This window comes from Nerophis lumbriciformis, linkage group LG04 (assembly GCF_033978685.3).
Source record: "Nerophis lumbriciformis linkage group LG04, RoL_Nlum_v2.1, whole genome shotgun sequence".
Classification (NCBI taxonomy): domain Eukaryota; kingdom Metazoa; phylum Chordata; class Actinopteri; order Syngnathiformes; family Syngnathidae; genus Nerophis; species Nerophis lumbriciformis.
This window is the reverse complement of record NC_084551.2, coordinates 45,432,503-45,452,595: the sequence shown is the minus strand read 5'-3', so window position 1 is coordinate 45,452,595 and position 20,093 is coordinate 45,432,503. Positions and strand designations below refer to the sequence as shown.

Genomic DNA, 20,093 nt, shown 5'->3' with positions numbered 1-20,093 from the left:
GGAAGCCCAGACTTCCCTCTCCCCAGCCACTTCGTCCAGCTCTTCCTGTGGGACCCCGAGGCATTCCCAGGCCAGCCGGGAGACATAGTCTTCCCAACGTGTCCTGGGTCTTCCCCGCGGCCTCCTACCGGTCGGACGTGCCCTAAACACCTCCCTAGGGAGGCGTTCGGGTGGCATCCTGACCAGATGCCCGAACCACCTCATCTGGCTCCTCTCGATGTGGAGGAGCAGCGGCTTTACTTTGAGCTCCTCCCGGATGGCAGAGCTTCTCACCCTATCTCTAAGGGAGAGCCCCGCTACCCGGCGGAGGAAACTAATTTCAGCCGCTTGTAATAATAATAATAACTGGGATTTATATAGCGCTTTTCTAAGTACCCAAAGTCGCTTTACATGTAGAACCCATCATTCATTCACACCTGGTGGTGGTAAGCTACTTTCATAGCCACAGCTGCCCTGGGGTAGACTGACGGAAGCGTGGCTGCAATTTGCGCCAACGGCCCCTCCGACCACCACCTATCATTCATCATTCAATTCACCGGTGTGAGTGGCACCGGGGGAAAAGGGTGAAGTGTCCCGCCCAAGGACACAACGGCAGCGATTTTTTTTTTTTTTGGATGGTAAGAGGCGGGGAGCGAACCTGCAACCCTCAGGTTTCTGGCACGGTTGCTCTACCCACTACGCCATGCCGCCCGCTTGTACCCGTGATCTTGTCCTTTCGGTCATAACCCAAAGCTCATGACCATAGGTGAGGATGGGAACGTAGATCGACCGGTAAATTGAGAGCTTTGCCTTCCGGCTCAGCTCCTTCTTCACCACAACGGATCGATACAGCGTCCGCATTACTGAAGACGCCGCACCGATCCGCCTGTCGATCTCACGATCCACTCTTCCCTCACTCGGGAACAAGACTCCGAGGTACTTGAACTCCTCCACGTGGGGCAAGATCTCCTCCCCAACCCGGAGATGGCACTCCACCCTTTTCCGGGCGAGAACCATGGACTCGGACTTGGAGGTGCTGATTCTCATCCCAGTCGCTTCACACTCGGCTGCGAACCGATCCAGCGGGAGCTGAAGATCCTGGCCAGATGAAGCCATCAGGACCACATCATCTGCAAAAAGCAGAGACCTAATCCTGCAGCCACCAAACCAGATCCCCTCAACGCCTTGACTGCGCCTAGAAATTCTGTCCATAAAAGTTATGAACAGAATCGGTGACAAAGGGCAGCCTTGGCGGGGTCCAACCCTCACTGGAAACGTGTCCGACTTACTACCGGCAATGCGGACCAAGCTCTGGCACTGAGCATACAGGGAGCGGACTGCCACAATCAGACAGTCCGATACCCCATACTCCCTGAGCACTCCCCACAGGACTTCCCGAGGGACACGGTCGAATGCCTTCTCCAAGTCCACAAAACACATGTAGACTGGTTGGGCAAACTCCCATGCACCCTCAAGGACCCTGCCGAGAGTATAGAGCTGGTCCACAGTTCCACGACCAGGACGAAAACCACACTGTTCCTCCTGAATCCGAGGTTCGACTATCCGGCGTAGCCTCCTCTCCAGTACACCTGAATAGACCTTACCGGGAAGGCTGAGGAGTGTGATCCCACGATAGTTAGAACACACCCTCCGGTTCCCCTTCTTAAAGAGAGGAACCACCATCCCGGTCTGCCAATCCAGTGGTACCGCCCCCGATGTCCACGCGATGCTGCAGAGTCTTGTCAACCAAGACAGCCCCACAGCATCCAGAGCCTTAAGGAACTCCGGGCGGGTCTCATCTACCCCCGGGGCCTTGCCACCGAGGAGCTTTTTAACTACCTCAGCAACCTCAGCCCCAGAAATAGGAGAGCCCACCACAGACTCCCCAGGCACTGCTTCCTCATAGGAAGACGTGTTGGTGGGATTGAGGAGGTCTTCGAAGTATTCCCTCCACCGATCCACAACATCCGCAGTCGAGGTCAGCAGAACACCATCCTCGCCATACACGGTGTTGATAGTGCACTGCTTCCCCTTCCTGAGGCGGCGGATGGTGGTCCAGAATTGCTTCGAAGCCGTCCGGAAGTCGTTTTCCATGGCCTCACCGAACTCCTCCCATGTCCGAGTTTTTGCCTCTGCGACCGCTGAAGCCGCACACCGCTTGGCCTGTCGGTACTTGTCCACTGCCTCAGGAGTCCTATGAGCCAAAAGAACCCGATAGGACTCCTTCTTCAGCTTGACGGCATCCCTCACCGCCGGTGTCCACCAACGGGTTCTAGGATTACCGCCACGACAAGCACCAACTACCTTGCGGCCACAGCTCCAATCAGCCGCCTCGACAATAGAGGCGCGGAACATGGTCCATTCGGACTCAATGTCCAGCACCTCCCTCGTGACATGTTCAAAGTTCTTCCGGAGGTGGGAATTGAAACTCTCTCTGACAGGAGACTCTGCTAGACGTTCCCAGCAAATCCTCACAATGCGTTTGGGCCTGCCAGGTCTGTCCGGCATCCTCCCCCACCATCGCAGCCAACTCACCACCAGGTGGTGATCGGTAGAAAGCTCCGCCCCTCTCTTCACCCGAGTGTCCAAAACATGAGGCCGCAAATCCGATGACACAACTACAAAGTCGATCATGGAACTGCGGCCTAGGGTGTCCTGGTGCCAAGTGCACATATGGACACCCTTATGTTTGAACATGGTGTTCGTTATGGACAATCTGTGACGGGCACAAAAGTCCAATAACAAAACACCGCTCGGGTTCAGATCCGGGCAGCCATTCTTCCCAATCACGCCTCTCCAGGTTTCACTGTCGCTGCCAACATGAGCATTGAAGTCCCCCAGTAGAATGAGGGAATCACCCGGGGGAGCACTCTCAAGTACTCCCTCAAGTGAATCCAAAAAGGGTGGGTACTCTGAGCTGCGGTTTGGCGCGTAAGCGCAAACCACAGTCAGGACCCGTTCCCCCACTTGAAGGCGGAGGGAAGCTACCCTCTCGTCCACCGGGTTGAACTCCAACGTACAGGCTCTGAGCCGGGGGGAAACAAGAATTGCCACCCCAGCCCGTCGCCTCTCACTGCCGGCAACGCCAGAGTGGAAGAGAGTCCAGCCCCTCTCGAGAGAACTGGTTCCAGAGCCCTTGCTGTGCGTCGAAGTGAGTCCGACTATATCTAGCCGGAACTTCTCCACCTCGCGCACTAGCTCAGGCTCCTTCCCCCCCAGCGAGGTGACGTTCCACGTCCCAAGAGCTAGCTTCTGTAGCCGAGGATCGGACCGCCAAGTGCCCTGCCTTCGGCTTCCGCCCAGCTCACATCGCACCCGACCTCTATGACCCCTGCTATGGGTGGTGAGCCCATTGGAGGGGGGACCCACGTTGCCTCTTCGTGCTGTGCCCGGCCGGGCCCCATGGGGACAGGCCCGGCCACCAGGCGCTCGCCATCGTGCCCCACCTCCGGGTCTGGCTCCAGAGGGGGGCCCCGGTGACCCGCGTCCGGGCGAGGGAAATCTGGGTTCCTTGTCAGTGTTATTCATAGAGATCTTCGAGATCTTCGAGCTGCTCTTTGTCTGATCCCTCACCTAGGACCAGTTTGCCTTGGGAGATTATATATCAATATATATCAATACAGTCTGCAAGGGATACAGTCCGAAGCACACATTATTGTGCGTGCTGCTGGTCCACTAATAGTACTAACCTTTAACAGTTAATTTTACAAATTTTCATTAATTACTGTTTTTATATTGTTTTACTTTCTTTATATTGATATATAATGTAGGAACCAAAATATTAATAACAGAAAGAAACAACCCTTTTGTGTGAATGAGTGTGAATGAGTGTAAATGGGGGAAGGAGTTTTTTTTGGGTTGGTGCACTAATTGTAAGTGTATCTTGTGTTTTTTATGTTGATTTAATAAAAAAACAAACAATAAAAAACAAAACGATACTGATAATTTCCGATATTACCTTTTAACGCAGGCCGATATTATCGGACATCCCTAGTTGTGGATCATCATTTGTCCTAAAGCAGTCTTTGTTGTCTCTCACTAGTACAGTGGTTCTTAAACTTGTTGGAGATACTGAACCCCGCAAGTTTCATATGCGCATTCACCGAACCCTTCTTTAGTGAAAAAAAAAAAAAAAAATTATTTCAAATTCAAGACAGAGTTATACATTCTTATACTGGTGCACAAAATGAACCGTGCATGAACATCACCTTGTTCAAAGAACAAAACCAACACAGTGCATGAACTCACAACAAATGACACACCTGCAAATCAGATGGAAAATTAGAAGGAACATAGTTTGGGGGTTATCCATAATACGTCGATAGGGAGAAGTTTTTATTTACACGATGAGTCGAGTGTGTGGAGGCTCCGCCGAACCCCTGAGGCCGACTCACCGAACCCCCAGGGTTCGATCGAACCCAGGTTAAGAACCACATACTAGTAGTAGTGTTGATGTTGTTTAAGGGAAAAGTGAACGTTGTGATGCGCCTGTGAAATCAATTTTATTAACCCTTGTGTAATGTTCATATTGTTGTTACTCAGCTAGCGTTTGTGGGTCTGATGGACCCATTGCATTTTGTGGCTTTTAATGCCTCACAATCAAACACTTTTATGTTAAAATACTGAACAGATGTTTACCATATCCCAATAAACATCTGTTCAGTATTTTAACATAAAAGTGTTTGATTGTGAGGCATTAAAAGCCACAAAATGCAACGGATCATATCATCAGACCCACAAACGCTGGCTGAGTAACAACAATATGAACGTTGCACAGAAAATTTCTCTGCTAGTTTCTGCATCCCACAGGGATTCTTCTTTTGTTTCTGCACCTGCGGTTCCCAAGACAAGGTTGCAACATTGTTTGTCAACACTGTCTGCTCTCATTTTCTCGCACATTTGACCCTCTGATGTACTGTGTACCTACACTCTGTCCTCCTCCTGTTTAGGCCTGCTCTGTGTGTGTGTGTGTGTGTGTGTGTGTGTGTGTGTGTGTGTGTGTGTGTGTGTGTGTGTGTGTGTGGTACACAGAACATCAATTTCCACACTTCTATTAACTTATATGTAATATAAATGTGTAGGGGGGGTGTATGGTGTGTGGTCATTAAATATGTATTCTGATATATGTTCTTCACAGAAAATGACCAAAGTCAGTGAGTCTCAGTTTGAAAAATTAATTAATTGTATCATTTTTCTTTTAATAAAAAATGAAAACGGGTCCCACAGACCCGAACACCACACAAGGGTTAAAGATGAGCAAAAACACGTAAATATCGCATGTTATTATAAATGTGCTTTTTACTACATTACATACAGTATATACTTACAGCATGTAAATAAAACAAATATTATTTTTTTTAGAGCACTTTATAGGCGGAATAGAGGAGCCCCCTATTGGCTCCATTGTTAGCTGACTTTTACTAACATTTGTTTGCCATTTAGAATGCATAAAATGCACTTTAGGGTGTGCAAAAGTGAAAAGACACGCCTACGTGGGCGTATCACCACTGAACACAAACATTTTACAAAGAAGTCAATAAAAACAGTGAAATCCATGTCCTCATTTAGACCCTGTCTACATTAAGCCGGATAACTCATTAAACCAGGTGTCCCCAAACGTTTTGACTCGGGGGCCGTATTGGGTTAAAATAATTTGGCCGGGGGCCGGGCTGTATATATATATGTATATGTATATATATATATATATATATATATATATATATATATATATATATATATATATATATATATGTATGTATGTATGTATATATATAAGATATATATATATTAGGGCTGTGAATCTTTGGGTGTCCCACAATTCGATATTGATTCTTGGGGTCACGATTCGATTCAAAATCGATTTTTTTCGATTCAACGCGATTCTCGATTCAAAAACAATATTTTCCCGATTCAAAACGATTCTCTATTCATTCAATACAAAGGATTTCAGCAGGATCTACCCCAGTCTGCTGACATGCAAGCAGAGTAGTAGATTTTTGTAAAAAGCTTTTATAATTGTAAAGGACAATGTTTTATCAACTGATTGCATTAATGTGAATTTGTTTTAACAATTAAATGAACCAAAAATATAACTTATTTTATTTTTGTGAAAATATTGGACACAGTGTGTTGTCAAGCTTATGAGATGCGATGCAAGTGTAAGCCACTGTGACACTATTGTTGATTTTTTTAAATTTTTATAAATGTCTCATGATAATGTCAATGAGGGATTTTTAATCACTGTTATGTTGAAATTGTAACTAATATTGATACTGTTGTTGATAATATTCATTTTTGTTTCACTACTTTTGGTTTGTTCTGTGTCGTGTTTGTGTCTCCTCTCATTTGCTCTGTTTATTGCAGTTCTGAGTGTTGCTGGGTCGGGTTTGGTTTTGGAATTGGATTGCATTGTTTTAAAAATGAGAATCGATTCTGAATCGCACAACGTGAGAATCGCGATTCTAATTCGAATCGATTTTTTCCCACACCCCTAATATATATATATATATATATATATATATATATATATATATATATTATATTTTCTCATCGATAACGTGACATCATCGCGCGCGCGGAAAGTGCGCTATATATATCTAATATATACTCACGGTGTCTCCTAGCCGCTCAGGGAAATCATATTGTCTAAAAATGCATTTTCTCATCGATAACGTGACATCATCGCGCACGCGGAAAGTGCGCTATATATATCTAATATATATATATATATATATATATATATATATATATATATATATATAATAAAATAATTATATATATATATATATATATATATATATATATATATATATTAGATATATATAGCGCACTTTCCGCGCGCGCGATGATGTGTATATATATATATATATATATATATATATATATATTAGATATATATAGCGCACTTTCCGCGTGCGCGATGTCACGTTATCGATGAGAAAATGCATTTTTAGACAATATGATTTGCCTGAGCGGCTAGGAGACACCGTGAGTAGCAAGCGGAACAAAGTGGATAAGAAAAGACAGAAAAAAAATAATATATATATATATATATATGTTTTATTGTTTTGTTTTTTTTAATACTTGGGACTTCACGCATGTCTGATTTTGGAAGCTGGTGGGCCGGATCCGTAGTTTGGGGACCCCTGCATTAAACAAATAATTATTTAGCCTAAGCCCCGTTTTGGCCACACTAAATCATAATTCAAGGTTCCCCTCCTTGGATAATTTTTTACACGTGTGCCGTCTATTTCATGAATCTCCGGCTCTTAGCTTTGTATGGACTCACTGATCGTTTACAAACTGAGTTCGGAGAAGAAGTGACGCCAGTAAGACCGCGACCCCACACAGGAAGTAACATCAGAAAGAACGCGCCACAGCCAGCTTCATAATAAAGCGGTTTCGTAACTCGGAGCTAAGCACTGGAAATATGGAGGCGAGTCATCCAGACATACCTGTGTTTCTCCTTTCGTCTGTACAGACGCTTATGGAAATCACGCATAAATACCTTAAGAGAAAGCGATTGCAGCTATTTCAGATACAACACTTCTCAGCGAATGTATTTGGACTGGCAAAGCAGACTGTATCAGTTATTGTCCGCCATGTATGTCGCGGACTCAACGTCTAGGTCCAGGGTATATAAAGTCATCAAAAACAAATGGACAATGAAGGTGAAGGCAAAAGAGTGAGGAGTGTCCTAACCAGATATCTAGATCCCTAGATTGATTGTTGCAAAATGTTCTTTATCACACTGTTTACTTTCACCTGTCTATTAATCAGTGACGTGCGGTCACTGGAGGCCTCACCTGCCATCATGGAAAGAAAAAAAAGGGGAAAAGAAAAAAAAAAAATTAAATTGTTATATGTATCCAGTGATTATACTATAAAGTTATTTTCCATTTAACTTCACCAGTTTTAGATTATTTTTATTCAAAATCGCTGAATTTTCACATTTGCCGTTCAAATACTGAGAAGAGACGGTACGGCGATCAGCAGCCAGTTGACAACATGGATTGCGGACTCGGCTAACTGCTGGCCTGCTGTGCAGTGAGACCGTATTGCTATATGAACTATATTATACATTTCCATAGTTTAGTTAGCTGAGGTATATAATGTACAGTGAATTTTGTCAACAACTGTATGTGTGTAAAGTATTTCTTGTGCTGAGCAATCATAAAACTGCTGCGAAGACGCACTGTGTGAGGCTCGCAGTAATCCCGCCTCCTGGTGCCGGTTAATGCACCCCCGCCGCAGAATGCACCCCCTGACGGGAGCGCCACACCAACCAAAGCCCACACCCAAACCCTCCACGTGCAAGACCGAATCCACCCAAAAAAAGTCACTTATCAAGAAGCCAAAAAGTGCAAAAACAACGACTGCAGGGACACAACATTAGGTACACCTGCAGACTGCAGCACGGATTTCATATTTCATTCATTCACAACTCCTCCAACACGAACACCACTGTTCCTGCACTTATAAGTAAAGGTAAGACCATAATAACGTTTTTTTAATTAAATGTGCTTTTTTGTGTGCTACAGTTTGTATGTGTAAAGTTAAAGTTTAGTTAAAGTACCAATGATTGTCACACACACACTAGGTGTGGTGAAATTTGTCCTCTGCAGTTGACCCATCCCCTTGATCACCCCCTGGGAGGTGAGGGGAGCAGTGGGCAGCAGCGGCGCCACGCCCGGGAATCATTTTTGGTGATTTAACCCTTAATTCCAACCCTTGATGCTGAGTGCCAAGCAGGGAAGAATGCTGGTATGAGCTTTTAAACATAACCCGTTAACTGCTGCCAATCAAATGGTGAATAAGATACTCTTTAGGGTTCATATGTTTGTAAATCTGACTGTGATGAAGTCAGTGCCTCACCAGCCATGAACTTCACCACACGTCACTGCTATTAATGATTTGATTAATTTATGATGGCTCAGGTGTGATTCACTACAATAGGGCCCCACAGCACACTAGATTCCAGTTAATTGAACTACCACAACACTGGCTATTGTTTAGATAAGTTAAATTTAAGAACTTGCACACAAAGCAACACTGGAGGTGACTATGACGTGCGCATTTTCCGCGCATGTGTACTAGGTCGCAATGCGCCGGCGGACGCAGGGGCGGGAATGGGGTCTTTAATGACCATTGTGTGTGTGTGGACAAGGATAAGGTTAGGTGGGATTTACCCTTAGTGTAGAAGGGGCCTTAAACAGCTGATGAAAAGTGTTGTCTTTTCTCAGCATAGCAACGCGTGATTAAGTGTTAATCAGCATGCGTATTCTTCCGCCGCACACAGGGAACTAGTTCTTTTTTTTGGTACAGGGAGCACATCTGAACGATGTAACGTTATTAAACAAGCACCGCCCATACTTATAAAACTTTGCTTCAGTTCAAAACACACGACTGACACCTACAGGACTGTGTGTTAATGAAAGTGTTTTTTTATTTATTAGAATAGGATAGGATAGGATAGGTCTTTATAAGTATAACGAAACTATGTTTTCAGCACAAACCCGTTCAAGATTAGAAAAACAATCAGTGTACAGGGTTACAGAACAGGAACGCTGATGGGTCGCCACGAGGCGCCCTGTAAAAGGTGGGGAAAAGGTAAAACGCTGGGAAAGAAGATGAGTAAAAAAAATACAATCTAGACTGCGCTCCTAAAGGGGCCTAGTCTGGAGTGGGAAAAAACTCCATGCCACGCACACATAAACATGTTCCATTTAATCACGAGAACTCGCAACAGAGGGTGGGGGAGTTAGGGCCCTCGAGGTCGACTGCTGCGGCCCTGGAGGTCGACTGCTGCTATGAAGCGCTGCCACCCCGAAGGGGAATCAAGCGGTGGTGAAGGCGTGGGGTGGGGGTGGGGATGTATATGCCCATTGTCTTGGGTGTGTTGATGTCGTGTTCATGTTCATAGGCCTGGGGCCGTTCTGCATGCAAGCAAAAGTTCGACTCCAGGTGTAGTTGAGGAGGGAGGGAGGTCAAAGCGTCCATCATTGAGGTGTCCTTGGGGATGTTTTCAGAACAGCCTGCTCTTGTTGTTGGAGCGTCAAGGCCATTCGAGGGAGTCAAATCGTAGATTAGGATTTTTGTTTTTCCGCGAGCAGACATTACAATGGCTTGTCTGTTCTATTCGTCCATGCTGGCCATCATATCCAATTTTTCCCTTTCCAGCTTTTCCATGATGTTATCCATCTTAGACTTAGACTTAGACTTAGACAAACTTTAATGATCCACAAGGGAAATTGTTCAACACAGCAGCTCAGTTACAATGATGGAAAGGACAATGCAGGTATAAATAGACTAATATAGCGATAAAAAATCTAACATACAAACCCCGTTTCCATATGAGTTGGGAAATTGTGTTAGATGTAAATATAAACGGAATACAATGATTTGCAAATCCTTTTCAACCCATATTCAATTGAATGCACTACAAAGACAAGATATTTGAAGTTCAAACTCATAAACTTTATTTTTTTTCTGCAAATAATAATTAACTTAGAATTTCATGGCTGCAACACGTGCCAAAGTAGTTGGGAAAGGGCATGTTCACCACTGTGTTACATGGCCTTTCCTTTTAACAACACTCAGTAAACGTTTGGGAACTGAGGAGACACATTTTTTTAAGCTTCTCAGGTGGGATTGTTTCCCATTCTTGCTTGATGTACAGCTTAAGTTGTTCAACAGTCCGGGGGTCTCCGTTGTGGTATTTTAAGCTTCATAATGCGCCACACATTTTCAATGGGAGACAGGTCTGGACTACAGGCAGGCCAGTCTAGTACCCGCACTCTTTTACTATGAAGCCACGTTGATGTAACACGTCGCTTGGCATTGTCTTGCTGAAATAAGCAGGGGCGTCCATGGTAACGCTGCTTGGATGGCAACATATGTTGCTCCAAAACCTGTATATACCTTTCAGCATTAATGGTGCCTTCACAGATGTGTAAGTTACTCATGTCTTGGGCACTAGTACATCCCCATACCATCACAGATGCTGGCTTTTCAACTTTGCGCCTATAACAATCCGGATGGTTCTTTTCCTCTTTGGTTCGGAGGACACGACGTCCACAGTTTCTAAAAACAATTTGAAATGTTGACTTGTCAGACCACAGAACACTTTTCCACTTTGTATAAGTCCATCTTAGATGAGCTCAGGCCCAGCGAAGCCGACAGCGTTTCTGGGTGTTGTTGATAAACGGTTTTCGCCTTGCATAGGAGAGTTTGAACTTGCACTTACAGATGTAGCGACCAACTGTAGTTACTGACAGTGGGTTTCTGAAGCGTTCCTGAGCCCCTTTACACACTGATGTCGCTTGTTGATGCAGCCTGAGGGATCGAAGGTCACAGGCTTAGCTGCTTACGTGCAGTGATTTCTCCAGATTCTCTGAACCCTTTGATGATATTACGGACCGTAGATGGTGAAATCCCTAAATTCCTTGCAATAGCTGGTAGAGAAAGGATTTTCTTAAACTGTTCAACAATTTGCTCACGCATTTGTTGACAAAGTGGTGACCCTCGCCCCATCCTAGTTTGTGAATGACTGAGCATTTCATGGAATCTACTTTTGTACCCAATCATGGCACCCACCTGTTCCCAATTTGCCTGTTCACCTGCGGGATGTTCCAAATAAGTATTTATTGCCACCTTTCCCAACTTCTTTGTTACGTGTTGCTGGCATCAAATTCTAAAGTTAATGATTATTTGCAACAACATTTTTTTTTATCAGTTTGAACATCAAATATGTTGTCTTTGTAGCATTTTCAACTGAATATGGGTTGAAAAGGATTTGCAAATCATTGTATTCCGTTTATATTTACATCTAACACAATTTCCCAACTCATATGGAAACAGGGTTTGTATATACGAATATATACATATGTGTACAGAATAATGTATATACAGATATATTATATTATGTCTATAACATATATACAATATATACCAATGACCATGTACAATATTACAGTACATACAGTATGTGACAGCAGCAGCATAAAATAGAGAGTAGATCCAGCAGGAAATAGAAAATAGACATTATAAACATTATAAACAAAGAGAAGTAGCTAACATGTCAGGTGTCAGGTAATAGGCAGATGTCATCTATTGCTGTATGGCGAGTGATTATACAGCTGGATGGAGTGTGGAATGAAGGAGTTCTTGAATCGCGATTCAGTTTAAAAATCGCCACAGCCAGGCCCAAACCTTCCATTACAACGAACAGCCTTAAGGACGTTTAGTCAGGCTCAATTATTGCCTTCAAAATTGCTTGGAGGGATAAAAAGGGGCGGGTTAGTGGCCGGGACACGAGCGGTTCTGCGAGCTGTGGTCCTGCAAGCGAGGCGCCGTGTGGGTTCTTTGGACCAGTTGGCCACAGAGGAGTCCGAACCCCCCATCCCATCCATCTGGAGCCATCTCGCAAAAAAAAACAAAAACCTGGAGCTTGTCCATTGCTTGGCACCGGCGCCGTTTCCGTCTCTACACATACAAGGAGTATCGTCTCTAATCCCGGCACAAAAATTAATTGCTTAATTGAGTCAATTAGACGTCCCCCAAAGATGGCGGCGACGTGCGGTAGGTGGCGAAACGTGACGCCGAGAGTCAAAGTGTCTCTTGACATCGCTTCAATCAGGCGCCCGACATCATGCGCCGCTTGTTTTGGAGAACTATTTTCATGACTTATGGCGTGTGTGCAACGTGAAAGACGCCGCTGCTGCTTTTCTTCCTGGGAGCGCATTTAAGCGGGGCTCGCCTTTAAAGGCACATTCATCAAAAAAGAGAAGAAGAAGACGAAGAAGGGGGGGGGTGGAAGCACAAGTGCGCTGCAGATGCTGCCACTCTCCATCCCCCCCGCCCCAAAGTAGAATTATGGCTTTTCATCAGCCGATGAATTTCACTTGTGATTAATTGCAACGCTCACTTTGGGACTCTCGGGCGCACAAAAGGAGCTTTTGTAAAATTCCCCGAGAAAAGAAATGCAAATGGCTGGCGTTCTTGGCACCAAACATATGTTGCCACAATGCCAACAAGCCTGCCCCTGACAAGCCCAGCTGGGGGCTTGTAAGACTTGCTCTTGGCAAAAGACCTTTTTTTTTCCACCCGCTTTGCAAATGATCGCCAATTAATACGAACAGCATCCAGTTCTGATTTTGCACCTGGTAAGACTGTGAGTGTCTTGTGAAGCCCTCCGAGCAGCCGGAAGGCCTTTTTATCCTTCGCTTTATTCACAAGGGTTGTGGCGGCAAAAAGACCTGCAAGTCCATTGAGGTAAAAAAATAAAATTAAAGAAAATGGCCGTCCGACTACAAACAAACATTTTCCTGAGTTTTCCCTTGTGGTGTTGGTAGCGTCGCCTCGCACGCAGCAGCATCCATCCATGTGATGAATTCCCCAAAAGTCTAACAACGCAAAGGCGTTTCACGTCACTTCATTGCTCATCAAGCGCTCTGAAGTTGCCACTCGCCATACGACGACTTATGATGGATAGGAAGCTTTAACGAGCTCTCACAAGCAATTAAGTAATCAGGGAGCCCCGCAGGCTCGGCGCTGGAGCTTGCAGTCAGACGCTGACAAACGGGCGGTCGACGTCAGGAGCGGCGCAATCAGCACAGGACACAGACGCCGCTCCTGATGCCAGTGATGGACGTTGTTTGGAAGTCAGAGAATGGCGACTTTGAGACTGACGTTATTTGGTTTAGTTAAGTTAAAGTACCAATGATTGTCACAGACACGCGAGGTGTGGTGAAATTTGTCCTCTGCATTTGACCCATCCCCTTGTTCACCCCCTGGGAGGTGAGGGGAGCAGTGGGCAGCAGCGGCGCCGCACCCGGGAATCATTTTTGGTGATTTAACCCCCAATTCCAACCCTTGATGCTAAGTGCCAAGCAGGGAGGTAATGGGTCCCATTTTTATAGTCTTTGGTATGACTCGGCCGGGGTTTGAACTCACAACCTACCGATCTCAGGGCAGACACTCTAACCACTAGGCCACTGAGTAGGCCTAGTGGACGTCTGAAGAAAAAAAAAAACCCCACAATCACAGGAGTTTCCAGTTAACAAGCTTTCTCTGGTAGCTGGCAATAGAACGGGAAGTGGATCGAAGACTGCGCCCACTGAAGATGCTCGAAAGCACGGGTGTCCAAACTTTTTTTTACTTGGGGGCCGCATTGGACCGGGGATTGAAAGCCGATTGCATGTAAGGTAACTAGAGATGTCCGATAATATCGGACAAAAATGTAATATCGGAAATTATAGGTATCGGTTTCAAAAAGTAAAATTTTAAACTTTTTAAAACGCCGCTGTGTACACGGAGAAGTACAGAGCGCCAATAAACCCTAAAGGCACTGCCTTTGCGTGCCGGCCCAGTCACATAATATCTACGGCTTTTCACACACACACACACACAAGTGAATGCCATGCATACTTGGTCAACAGCCATACAGGTCACACTGAGGGTGGCCGTATAAACAACTTTAACACTGTTACAAATATGCGCCACACTGTGAACCCTCACCAAACAAGAATGACAAACACATTTCGGGAGAACATCCGCACCGTAACACAACATAAACACAACAGAACAAATACCCAGAACCCCTTGCAGCACTAACTCTTCCGGGACGCTACAATATCCACCCCCCGCTACCCCCTAGCCCCCTAGGCCCGTCCCCCGCCAACCCCGCCCACCTAAACCTCCTCATGCTATCTCAGGGAGAGCATGTCCCAAATTCCAAGCTGCTGTTTTGAGGCATGTTATAAAAAATAATGCACTTTGTGACTTCAATAATAAAAATATGGCAGACCCAATAAGTCCACGGTGAAGTTTTGGTGAATTTACTGAGGAATTTGCGAAACTGAAACAGCACAAAAAGAATGCTGTTGTAAGTTAATAACACTGGCACGGACAATTGTAAATATGTTAGCATATTAGCTAATGTACGTACAAATATGAATAAAAACACTCCTACAGACATCACACACGGGACGGTTAAGTAAGTATGAATTGTTTTAGTTCTATTGTAAAACTTACAAGCGTCGCTTGGAACGATGTATGAAGAATCTTTTCGAGCAGAAACGCTATGAACGGTTTTACATCCGTGTGGAGGGAGGTGGGGCCAGCGCTGTCTGCAGGCGCAAAGGTCACCGCCTCTGTCCATGGTGCTGAGGACAGAGCACCATCAGACGGGGGCGTAGCAGTGCTGACGGCGAGACACAGCTGGCAGGTGATTAGATTTCACAGGTGGTACGCGTTAATCTAATCATCTGTTGTCTTTAACAGTAAGCGGCCGGAAGCAGGAGGGGAGAGAGGATACGGACGTAGCTGAAAAGTCGCGTCCTGCTGGAGAGAGAACTTGATTTAAAACAGTGGTTCTTAACCTTGTTGGAGTTTCCCGAACCCCACCAGTTTCATTTGCACATTCCCCGAACCCTTCTTTAGTGAAAAATAAAATGTTTTTTTTTTCAAATTCAAGAAAAAGTTATGTTTTTTTTTTACTGGTGCACAAAATGAACCGTGCATGAACATCACCTTGTTCAAAGAACAAAACCAACACAGTGCATGAACTCACAACAAATTACACACCTTACACACATTACCATGAATTGATTAACGTGGACCACGACTTAAACAAGTTGAAAAACTGTTTTGTTGTACGGACAATGTACTGTACTGTGTAAACTGTACTGTGTATTCTCTTCCTTTGCAATGTGCTTGTAAAAGTTTCAATCGATCAATCAAACAACCTGCAAATCAGATGGAAAATTAGAGGAAACATTGTTTGGGGGTATGCATAATACGCTGATAGGGAGAAGTTTTTATTTACACGATAAGTCGGATGTGTCTTTACCTCCGTGGCGGAGGCTCCGCCGAACCCCTAAGGCCGACTCACCGAACCCCTAGGGTTTGATCGAACCCAGGTTAAGAACCACTGATTTAAAACCTTGTGATCATTAAAACCTTGTTAAAGGGGAACATTATCACCAGACCTATGTAAGCGTCAATATATACCTTGATGTTGCAGAAAAAAGACCATATATTTTTTTAACCGATTTCCGAACTCTAAATGGGTGAATTTTGGCGAATTAAACGCCTTTCTATTATTCGCTCTCGGAGCGATGACGTCACAACGTGACGTCACATCGGGAAGCAATCCGCCATTTTCTCAAACAAATTACAAACACCGAGTCAAATCAGCTCTGTTATTTTCCGTTTTTTCGACTGTTTTCCGTACCTTGGAGACATCATGCCTCGTCGGTGTGTTATCGGAGGGTGTAACAACACGAACAGGGACGGATTCAAGTTGCATTAGTGGCCCAAAGATGCGAAAGTGGCAAGAAATTGGACGTTTGTTCCGCACACTTTACCGACGAAAGCTATGCTACGACGGAGATGGCAAGAATGTGTGGTTATCCTGCGACACTCAAAGCAGATGCATTTCCAACTGGACTGGACAGATCAGCTTTCAGGAAAAGAGAGCGGCTGAGGGTATGTCTACAGAATATATTAATTGATGAAAACTGGGCTGTCTGCACTCTCAAAGTGCATGTTGTTGCCAAATGTATTTCATATGCTGTAAACCAAGTTCATAGTTGTTAGTTTCCTTTAATGCCAAACAAACACATACCAATCGTTGGTTAGAAGGCGATCGCCGAATTCGTCCTCGCTTTCTCCCGTGTCGCTGGCTGTCGTGTCGTTTTCGTCGGTTTCGCTTGCATACGGTTCAAACTGATATGGCTCAATAGCTTCAGTTTCTTCTTCAATTTCTTTTTCGCTACCTGCCTCCACACTACAACCATCCGTTTCAATACATGCGTAATCTGTTGAATCGCTTAAGCCGCTGAAATCCGAGTCTGAATCCGAGCTAATGTCGCTATACCTTGCTGTTCTATTCGCCATGTTTGTTTGTATCGGCATCACTATGTGACGTCACAGGAAAATGGACGGGTGTATATAACGATGGTTACAATCAGGCACTTTGAAGCTTTTTTTAGGGATATTGCGTGATGGGTAAAATTTAGAAAAAAACTTCGAAAAATAAAATAAGCCACTGGGAACTGATTTTTAATGGTTTTAACCCTTCTGAAATTTTGATAATGTTCCCCTTTAAAACCTGCACGCTGGGCTCCTGTGCCGTGTTTGACAGTGGGACTGCGAGGAAGCGACTTCCACAATCCGGTTCAAGGCATTAAAACAGGGAGTCGATTTTCAACTCGCAACACCTGCACTGAGTGATCTCGTCCAAAAGATGGCGCCGTAGCACAAACAAAAACACACCGTGTCAGTGTCTCTGCTTGGGTTTAATGAAAAGGATTGAACATAAAACGTTATGGCCGTCAGTGAATAAAAATCCATAAAATTGGCCGCACCGTTTAATATATATATATATTTTTTATATATGTATATAGTTAGTAGCATGTCCTGGGCATGACGTTAAAGTGCATCCGGCAGTGGAGGCTCCTCTATGGGGGTCTTGGGGCACTACTACTGTTACCCCAGGTGGCCCTTGGCAAAGGCGTAGTACCTGACTGCCCCCTAGCCAGGGATACGGTGAAGACCTCAACGGCGGAGCAGGCGGAAGACGGTAGATATAAGAACTACCACAACGGCTGCGATGGCGGAAGAAGGCACCCCTACATCCATGTGGGCCCAGTTATGGGGAAGCGTCACAACAGCTGGGATGGCGGATGAAGGCTGCAGCAGAAAAGGGTCCCCAGTCGTCTTGGACTCCATGCCGCCGGACCCTGACCCGGATCTGTCAAGGATCGTGTGGTGACTGTCTGTGCACCAGTCTCCCCACGTAAAACAAAGTCACGCACAGGCATCCTCCATAAAGGATACTTGCCAACCTTGAGACCTCCGATTTCGGGAGGTGTGTGGTTAGGGGCGTGGTTAAGACGGGAGGAGTATATTTACAGCTAGAATTCACCAAGTCAAGTATTTCATATACATATATATATATATATATATATATATATATATATATATATATATATATATATAAGAAATACTTGACTTTCAGTGAATTCTAGCTATATATATATATATATATGTATATATAAATAAAAGAAATACTTGAATTTCAGTGTTCATTTATTTACACATATACACACACATAACACTGATCTACTCATTGTTGAGTTAAGGGTTGAATTGTCCATCCTTGTTCTATTCTCTGTCACTATTTTTCTAACCATGCTGAACATCCTTTTGCAGGTACCCAGAAAGGTTTCGAGTACCACCAAAAAATATATATATAATATATAATATATATATACATATATATATATATATATATATATAAGAAATACTTGACTTTCAGTGAATTCTAGCTATATATATATATTTATTTTATTATATATATATATATATATGTATATATAAATAAAAGAAATACTTAAATTTCAGTGTTCATTTATTTACACATATACACACACATAACACTCATCTACTCATTGTTGAGTTAAGGGTTGAATTGTCCATCCTTGTTCTATTCTCTGTCACTATTTTTCTAACCATGCTGAACACCCTTTCGCAGGTACCCAGAAAGGTTTCGAGTACCACCAAAAAAACTGAATCTCTGAAGACAGTATAAAAATCTGTGTTAAAGGTGTACAAATACTGTTTGTATAATAAGCATGTTCCATCCATCCATTTTCTACCGCTTATTCCCTTTGGGGTCGCGGGGGGCGCTGGAGCCTATCTCAGCTACAATCGGGCGGAAGGCGGGGTACACCCTGGACAAGTCGCCACCTCATCGCAGGGCCAACACAGATAAACAGACAACATTCACACTCACATTCACACACTAGGGCCAATTTAGTGTTGCCAATCAACTTATCCCCAGGTGCATGTCTTTAATAAGCATGTTATTGTTTACAAATGAGGGTTAAGAGTTCAGTACTAAAAAAAAAAAAAAAGAATGTGGCTTAAGTACAGTTTTTTAATTGAGCTGCTGCATTTTTTGGTTGGGTTGTTTATTTATTTTGAGTAACTTCTACATTTCCAAAAGGGGAGGGATGTAATAGAGTGATCTATGTTTGTCTGTTGCCATCTCCTGGTGAATGTTGTCTATAGCGTACTGGGGTTACTTTTTGGTTGGCCAACGATTTACGTGGTGTTGCGCACCTGACGTCAAGTGTGTGAGTCTGTTCTGAAGTCTACAGTAAAGAGACGTACTTCATCACCTCGCTTGGTTATTGCCTCCAACTCAATATATTACAACAACATCGCTGTTTACGGCAGACGAACTGCTTTACAGTAGAATAAAACATGACTGCTGTTGTTGTGTGTTGTTACCGCGCTGGGAGGACGTTAATGAAACTGCCTAACAATAAACCCACATAAGAAACCAAGAACTCGCCCTCGATCATTCTACAGTTATAACGTGTTTGGGCAGGCACGCTGTTTATATTGTGGGAAAGCGGACGTGAATACAGGCTGTTGACACGTCACTCAGGTCCGCATGGAGCTGGAGGGGGCGTGGCTTCCAGCTCCGCCTGAATTTCGGGAGATTTTTGGGAGAAAATTTGTCCCAGGAGGTTTTCGGGAGAGGTGCTGAATTTCGGGTGTCTCCCGGAAAATCCGGGAGGGTTGGCAAGTATGCCATAAAGGGATACGCCCCTACCAGGAGGATCGTCATACTCGCTTCGGGTGTCCGCCGATAATGATGATGATAGTTGGTAGCAGTAGAGTAGTTACTATACTCAAAACATTTTTGGAAAATTAACCGTAAAGTAACAGAAGTTGCAGTTGTGTTATAAAGTAATGGCAGACATTATCTGACGAAAGGAGGTGCTTGAGTGTGGCAAAGAAAGGAAGTGAGTGTTTTTCTTCTCTGAAGACAAACTGGGATCCAACTTGTTGCAGCATGGCTGTGCTGGCTCCACAAACAAAGTGGAAGTGTTAATGAGGGAGCTTTGGAGGTGCTGCAAGCTGCTTACTTCACTAATTGACACCTTGCAGTCTGAAGTGAATAGCTCAAAAAAAAAACAACAACTCTGGTGCGTTGCCACCGCGTAAACAATTGACGTCGCCACCGAGGAACACGCGACTTCTCAGCTCGGCGCTCACTTGAGGCGTCGGTGAGCTGCACATTCTCACCCAGCCCCCGT

At 44.5% G+C, this 20,093-nt stretch overlaps 1 protein-coding gene across 1 annotated transcript in view; it reads right to left on the bottom strand.

Annotated features, from left to right (window-relative positions):
* The window catches only part of etv1 (ETS variant transcription factor 1), a 135,458-nt gene that overhangs the window by 23,420 nt on the left and 91,945 nt on the right, over positions 1 to 20,093 (bottom strand). The window lies entirely within an intron of this gene.